The sequence below is a fragment of the Parasteatoda tepidariorum genome, chromosome 2 (genome assembly GCF_043381705.1).
Source record: "Parasteatoda tepidariorum isolate YZ-2023 chromosome 2, CAS_Ptep_4.0, whole genome shotgun sequence".
Classification (NCBI taxonomy): Eukaryota; Metazoa; Arthropoda; class Arachnida; order Araneae; family Theridiidae; genus Parasteatoda; species Parasteatoda tepidariorum.
In genome coordinates, this window is record NC_092205.1 from 47,446,622 (window position 1) to 47,454,442 (window position 7,821).

The window sequence follows — 7,821 nt, forward strand, 5'->3', positions numbered from 1 at the left end:
TGGAAAAATCTTTTCATCAGCTGTAGCACACATTAGTTCTAGGGTAAAAAAAATGCCATAGGATATTCTTATGGGGTTTTGCCTATGGTAAAATTTTGTCATATACATATGGCAAAGTTTTACCATAGGCAAAACCCCGTAGGAATATCCTATGGAGAATTTTCCTAAGGGATATTTCTGAGATATTGAACAGGATCATTACCCTCCTGAAACATCCATTCAAGAGGTATCTTTTTTTCAGCATAAGGTAGCATTGGAATTTCTAAAATGTTTTTATAAACATATTGAACTCAGGGGATAGAGCGTTCGCCTTCCAACCGGGTTCGAATCCCAGCTATGGGATTCGCCCAGCTATCATCACTCCAAAGGACTTTCCACTGCGTAATTTACCATGTGCTTATTTGAAAATTTCAAGTGGATCCTCTTATTCTTTGTCCAGGTGAGAGGTTTTTTATATGCAAATATACCAATTCGGCTGCATTCAGACAACGTCTTATGGCGTGTTTACTCTATGTGAGTCCATGATCGGTGGCCATTTCCTTTCATATTCGATTAACGCTCTTGTTTGGATCAACAATCGACCTTCTTCGGATTAACGAGTCTTGACGTTGAGTCGTTTTTCTTGAAGATCATGCACAGTTTTTCCATCTTCCCATTCCTTTATTATGTGACCAAAATCAATCAAAAGCATGAAACCATTCGCATAGTGCTGACATAAAAAGAAAATAACGAAATCCTAATTTAAAAGATAGGGAATGAACTCAAATCGTCATATTTCGTGTGGAATTTCTTCACTCTAACCACTGAGCTATATAGAAACACTTATAAGCAAGAAATTATAACGCATATTTGAGTTCATTATTAAAAACATCTATTATGTTGGACCGTCTCAAAACTTTTAGTTTCAGTTTTATCAAAATTCTCGTTTGGCGTTACTTAAATGAAAATTTTCGAGTCTGTTATTGGTTGCTTCCCATGTAGGATGACTAAAGCTACAAATTACTAATTAAGAAATTTTGTTTTGAAAAAAAAGTTAGAACAGAAAAGGCATCATCCTTTTGCTCCCAACTGTGGCTGATATTCAGTATACATATAACCTAAAATTTAGATAAGGCTATTTGAAATTCAATGTGTGAAAACTAACATAAAGAAAGAAACAAACTCGTTATTGCGTGGTGAATTAAGAGTTGAAACCAGTTTTTGTCATTTTTCAGCGAAATCCTTTAATGATAATTACAAGAAGAAAAAAATACTTAACACTTATGAAACATTAACTTAGATTAAGTTGAATTTATTTATTCAATTATCTTCAATTCATTTACGCAAACTACGGGCCTTCCTAAGATCTGTTATGTAATGCTGATCAGAAGTAATGTGCAAAAAAGAACATTTTAAATGCTAGACTGTCATTACTGTCTCTATAATATTAATGTCCTTCAAGGTATAAGTGTTCAGACTACTAATATATTAAGTTCTCACTTCGATTTTTTTTTCTATTACGTAAATGAAATAACTGTTTATACAGATGTATTTTTTTTCTGATGGACAAAAACTTGTTTCCGAAACTAGAACTAACTAAACGTTCATTTGCTTTTAAAGTTATTTGTTTGAAACAGTGATGATCATTCAAAATGTTAAGTTTTAGTTTCAGTTTTATGTAATATTGAAAAAACAATAATTTTTCGATTGATTAAACCATTTTTCCGAAGTAATTTTTAAAAAATGTGAAGATAATACTATTATCATTTAGTGGTAATGTGTTTGGATCAAAGCGAACTTTTTGACAATTAGGGATGCGTTTGGATCCAAAAATATTTAGCTTTTATGATTCATTATATAAAGAAATTCAAATGGGTTTTCCGGGTTTGTGACGGCATCTTCTCCGTATGAAGTCAATGAAAATGAAAATGGTACTTTATTTATTTATTTATCTATTCATTTATTTATTTATTCATTCATTTATTGTATTTTTAAAATTCCAAAGTACGTATGTAAATCAAAAACTCCAGCAAGAAAATTTTAGCAAAATTTTTGATTTTATAAAAAGGTCAAAAAATCATGACACATCCATGCCTTGACCGTGGTTAAAATATTTTCCAATTTAGTATCACGATGATTATTATAAATATTAACTGAACATGTTTTCATATGTTGTAATTTCATTTGGTTCGACTAATTTAAAATTAGCTAGAGCTCTCGAAACTGTACTGAAACTCCGTGCCTGATGGCAGTGCAAAGTTACAATATTTCTGCGAGAGTGCTCTAGAGTGTTCAGATTTCAGATAAAGCTCTGAGCTATAGTTGAAATGCATGCTTCTTTTTTAATTTCGTTATGTATTTCTTAAATTTTAGTTAGTCCAGTTGAAAAGCATAGTTTTTTAATTAATTATGAAAAGGGATTTCTTGCCTGTCTAAATTTCGACCACTTTCCTGCTAACTGAAGTGTTTTGAAGTATTGATTTACAATGTATTGGTTTATATTGTATTGAATCTCTGTATTGGTTTGCAATGTTAGTTTCTATGAGATATTGATCTTTACACGCATAATTAATGCAGTGAAGTTAAATTCATTGCTGATAGCAATTGCTAACTAAAGTGCTTAATATTTAATTAAAGCTCAGTGCTATAGTTGAAACGCGTTCTACTTTTTTTTTTTACTATGTATTCTCTCTTTTTTTTCCCAGTTGAGAAACATAGTTTTTAATTTCTTTATTTTACTCTATTATAACTGGAAATTTTATCACAATTATCATTTTTATCTAATGTTGTATTTATTAAATACTAATCTATATTTGTGTCATTAAACCCAAAGAATGAAATTTAAGTAAGAAAGAAAAGAAATAATTGCAGCATTATATTTTTAATAATAATAACTGATAAATAAATAATAATAAATAAATAAATAATAAGAAAATTGCACTATAACAAATAAAAAAAGCACTTATTTTGACTCAAGGTGATATCATTAATCAATAAGATAAAAATTTTATGTTATGTAGCATATTTTTCATCCTTTTTTTCATTATTTTATTATCATCATTCGTCCTCATTTTGACTATTTGAGAAAAAATTGTTGAAAACTATTCCCATAATTGCATACTAAATAGAGTTGAGTAAGAAATTTCAGCAATTATAAAACTCACATAAGTAGAATTCTTGAAATAGTACAAAACTCGTAAATAAGTTTTTACCAATTAGCTGGAAAATTATTTTGTAGTAGAGCAAAAATTCTCGAAATTGATTGTTAAAAAGAATCTAAAAGAATGCTTGGAAATTTTAATTTAATCTCATAAAATATCTGCAAACTCAAGCCAGATTTTTACTTTCAATATTAACTCAAAATAACAAAATATATTTTTCAATCCAGTAATGAATAAATAATGACTCTACTTTGAATACTCTGCTAATTGATTGAACATGAAAATAAGCATTAAAAATATAAAACTAAATGCTTATTAAAATGCAAGTGAAATTAAAATTTTCACTTGCATTTGCAAAGAAATTTTTGAATGCAGATGTTTATATTTATGGATAACGCTGCTTATTTATAAATATATTTAAATTAAGCAACACTGATAGATATTATATTAATCGTTTACACGCTTAAAAAAATAATGGAATCATTTATTGGATTTTCTTTCATTAATTAATTATAAATTCTTTACCAACATTTGAATCAGCAGTTTAAAAAAGTAAACAAACTGTGCTATAAAGACCAAATGTTTGTTGGAATTCACGGTAAGAAAGTGTTTTACTACTTTTTCATAGCATAGTAGTTTCAATTTAATGATCACACAGATAATCATAAATGCTCACACAGACAAAAATGCGTTTTGTCTTCCTTACAAACAATGTTCTATTTTTGATTAAGTGAATGCTTATTAATTTAGCTATTAGCTTAATTTATACCACTTTTACAGACACAAATAAAACATAATACGAAGATCACAGGTACGAGACAAAAATACAGTTTTTTCCAAACCAGCAGAGTGGTATTTTAGTCAATATGTTTTATTTCTTATCGCTATGTTCTTTTTTATTCAGTTAATAGCTTATAATTTAGTTGTTAGCTTAATTTTTTCCACTTTATAAACACAAATAAGATATAGTACGAATTTTTTAAAAGTGCTTATTGAAGATCTCGTAGATACGAGACAAAGATGCGTTTTTTTTTTTTTCAAACTAGCTGTGTTCTATTTTAGTTAATATGTTTTATTTGCTATCAAGATGTTTTTTTAAATAAGTTTATAATTTAATTGTTAACTTAATTAGTACCACTTTTATAATTAAAGTTTAAGTATAAATAAAGTAAAGTAAAGTAAAGTATAAATAATTAAACTTTATCTGTACAGTTATGCATATCTGCCAATTTATAAGACTGTTGGTATTTATATTTACAACAGATTTTATACGTATTTTAATATCTCTTTTCGTATTCTTTTATCAATAAAATATGCATTGTCAATTAAAATTATACAATAATTATTAAGTAATTATTAATAATAGTTATTAGTTATCATATACTATTATTAAAATTATAAAATATGCATTGTCAATTAAAATACATTAATTTATACACTTAATTACGCGAGTAATTTATACCCAAAGAATTTCACTTAAGATAGTATTATTACTAAAAATAGTATAATTACTAATTTGAAGTACACTTTAAAAAATTCCGAATCAAATTACGGTACGAAATATTGACATAAAGTGCGATATAAAATGGGTGCATCCTCCGTTAAAACCATCTTAAAATGTATTGCCGTAATTTTTACTGTAATGTTCATTTAATTAGAGTAATCCAGTGATTTTACGATAGTTATTATTTTATTTTATAAACGTCGTTGAGAACAAGTGACCCAATTTTTTGGGTTTACGACTACTAATGTTCAACTCCGTAGCCTTGTAATTTTGAACTCAATCCATAAGACAAGGGAACTTCTGGGTCGAGTATTGGTAGAAATTTGCCTTCGTGGAAGACTTTTTGATTGAACTAACCCTTATTTGCGTTACATGGAGAGGAGAACCCCCGAAAACCTACCACGGTTAGTCTAACGGCATGAGGACTCTAATCCATGATTCATCCACCACTGAGGAAAATTTACGTCAGCACTGTGGTCGGTGCGAGCCGAGTGCGAAATTCGTATCGACCAACTATTTCTAGGACTCGAACCCGGTTCAACTCATTGGAAGGTGAACGCTCTATCCTCTGAGCCACCACTGCTCGATAATTGTTGTAAAATTATTCTAAAAATTACGGTTTATTCGATTTTTTGTTCCGTAACATGTTTCGGTAAAAAATGGATTTTACAGTAAAAAGTATCTATACCTGCCACCAGTACTTTTAACAGTAGTTTGATCATTAATGCTTCACATTGTGTATTTTACTATTTACTATTTTACATGGTGTATTGTACTATTTTGCTATTATGGAGGCAAAATAATTCCAGCAATGAATTTCCTTTTAGAATATTCATTTTGAGTTATGAGCCGTCTGAAAAAGAGAACAAGGGAAGACGAATTGACAAAAAACTCAAACCTTAAATATGCATATTAATTAGTGCAGACGATATTTTAAGTTATGAAATCAAATACAAAAACATACTTTCTCTGAATAAACATACCTTTTTTTTGACGGATTCGGATTTCTGACATCCAAAATATAGGAGGTAGCCACAATCTGGGAAATATGGTCCCAACAGTTAGGTCAGGAGAGCTTTCCAAAGTTTGGACCCCTTTATGTCAATTTTACTTTTTGCGTATTTCGCCATAGCTCGCGAAAATTTTGAGCGAATTGAAAAACATTTTGCACACAATTATAAAAACCGTTTAGCCACAAATAATTCCATGCAAAAACCAATTTCAGTGAATATTTATCAGCTTTACAATTTTATTTAATAATAGTCGAAAAACCCTTGAATTGTAAGTTATGCAGTTTTTTATATCATTCTAAAGAATGTAATTTCAAACGACAAAATACAAAATTTCAGTGAAATCGGTCATATGATTTCTGAGAAATCATCTTTCGAAAAAGTCGTATTTTTAAGATTTCTCAAGAACTGTTCGACCAATTTTGCTAAAATTCTGTATTTTGCCATGTAAAAATACATTCTTTAAAATGATGAAAAAATTGTATACCTTACTATTGAAAAAAATTTCGACTATTATTAAATAATATAATAAAAAAATAAATACTCACTAAAAATTATTTTTTGCATGGAATTATCTGTGGCAAAACAAAATTTATAATTGTGTGTAAATTTTTTATTTCGTTTAAAAATTTCTTGAGATATAGCGAATTAAGCAAAAAGTAAAATTAACATTAAGAGGTCCAAACTTTGGATCGCTCTTCTGACCAAACTACTTGGATCATATTTTCGAGATTGCGTCGACCCCCTATGTTTTGAGGGTTAGAAATCCGAATCTGTCGAAAAATAGGCATGTTTTTTTTTCTCCAGAGAAAGTACGTTTTTGTGTCTAATTTCGTAACATAAAATATCGTCTGTAATAATTAATTAGCATATTTGAGGTCAACCCCTCTAACCATTAAGATTGAGTCCTAGATCGTAAAGATCAAAAATAATCATTAGATCAAAAATTTAGGGTGGTCCGTTTTTTATTTTGCGCACTTTCTCTAATACAAGTCAATTTAACTCTATTAAAATGCTTATTTAAATATAACGACGGCAACTGAATTTTTTAGTTATAAAACAAACAAATAGTTTAATTTTGCTCCTTTTTATTGACTTTTTGCCCTTTTTATATTGATTAATTATGCTATATCATTTTTTTAAGTACAAGTAAAATGGAACAGAGGTTTTCAAAAAGTGCTCTTGTCTAAATAAAGGTAAAAATAATCTATCTATATTATATAAGACGCTAATACGTATGTATGTATCAATAAAACCGATGATATTTCCTTTCTAGCGTTGGCAACAGTTTTCATTTTTGATTGATATGCTTCGGCGAGCAAGAACACGTAGTGAGCATCATATGGCTAATCTATATTATATAAAACGCTAATACGTTTAAATTGATAGGCTTCGGCGCGCAAGAGCACGTAGTGAGCACTATATGTCTAATCGGGTGAATTCTCACAGAATTATCAAAAAAATTCTCACAAAATTATCTTCATCGAAGCCGATGCTTTACATCCGGCTTTCAGTACTATTTCATATTGTTTTACAACACATGGTTTTAGCCCTCTGGTGGGAAAGACTTTAAAACAAAACTTACAACAGTTACTTTTCTCAACAACTGAAATTTAGAATAGTGTGATTAAGAAAAATATGTGAACTGTTTGCAATTTCAAATTAATATTGAAATGCACAGGTTTAGAATGTTCTACAGTGAAAAGTTTTCGGAACTTCTGTGTTCAAAAAAGGATACAAAAGCTAGACGTTAAGATCGTTTCTAATGAGCGAGCAAAGCGAGCATCGGATTGCGAAGCAATCCGAAATGTACTGCGAAAGCAGTTCCGGGGGTTGGCATGCGCCAGCGAGCAAGGGGCGAAGCCTCCTAGTATTATATAAAACGCTAATACGTACGTATGTATCAATAAAACCGATGATATTTCTTTTCTCGCGCTGGCAACAGTTTTCATTTTTAATTGATTGGATTCGGCGCGCAAGAGCACGTAGTGAGCAACCAGATAACAATAACCAGAGTGAGCATTATCAGGTTGTTCAATTCAGATTCATGCACTAAAAACATGACAATATTTAATTTAAACTCAATTAGGAATTAATTAATTAATTGAAGTGAGAATGCTTTAAAAGGCCGCTGTTGAATTGATATTTTTCTACTGGGAGCTACCTA

At 29.5% G+C, this 7,821-nt stretch overlaps 1 protein-coding gene across 1 annotated transcript in view; it reads left to right on the forward strand.

Annotated features, from left to right (window-relative positions):
- Positions 1–1,562: 1,562 nt before the first annotated feature.
- Positions 1,563–7,821, forward strand: part of LOC107446893 (uncharacterized) — a 28,139-nt gene continuing 21,880 nt past the window's right edge. Inside the window, exons 1-2 of the mRNA XM_071188210.1 lie at positions 1,563–1,910; positions 5,472–5,563. The gene's annotated coding sequence lies outside the window, so the exon portion shown is untranslated. The remainder of the gene's footprint in view (positions 1,911–5,471; positions 5,564–7,821) is intronic.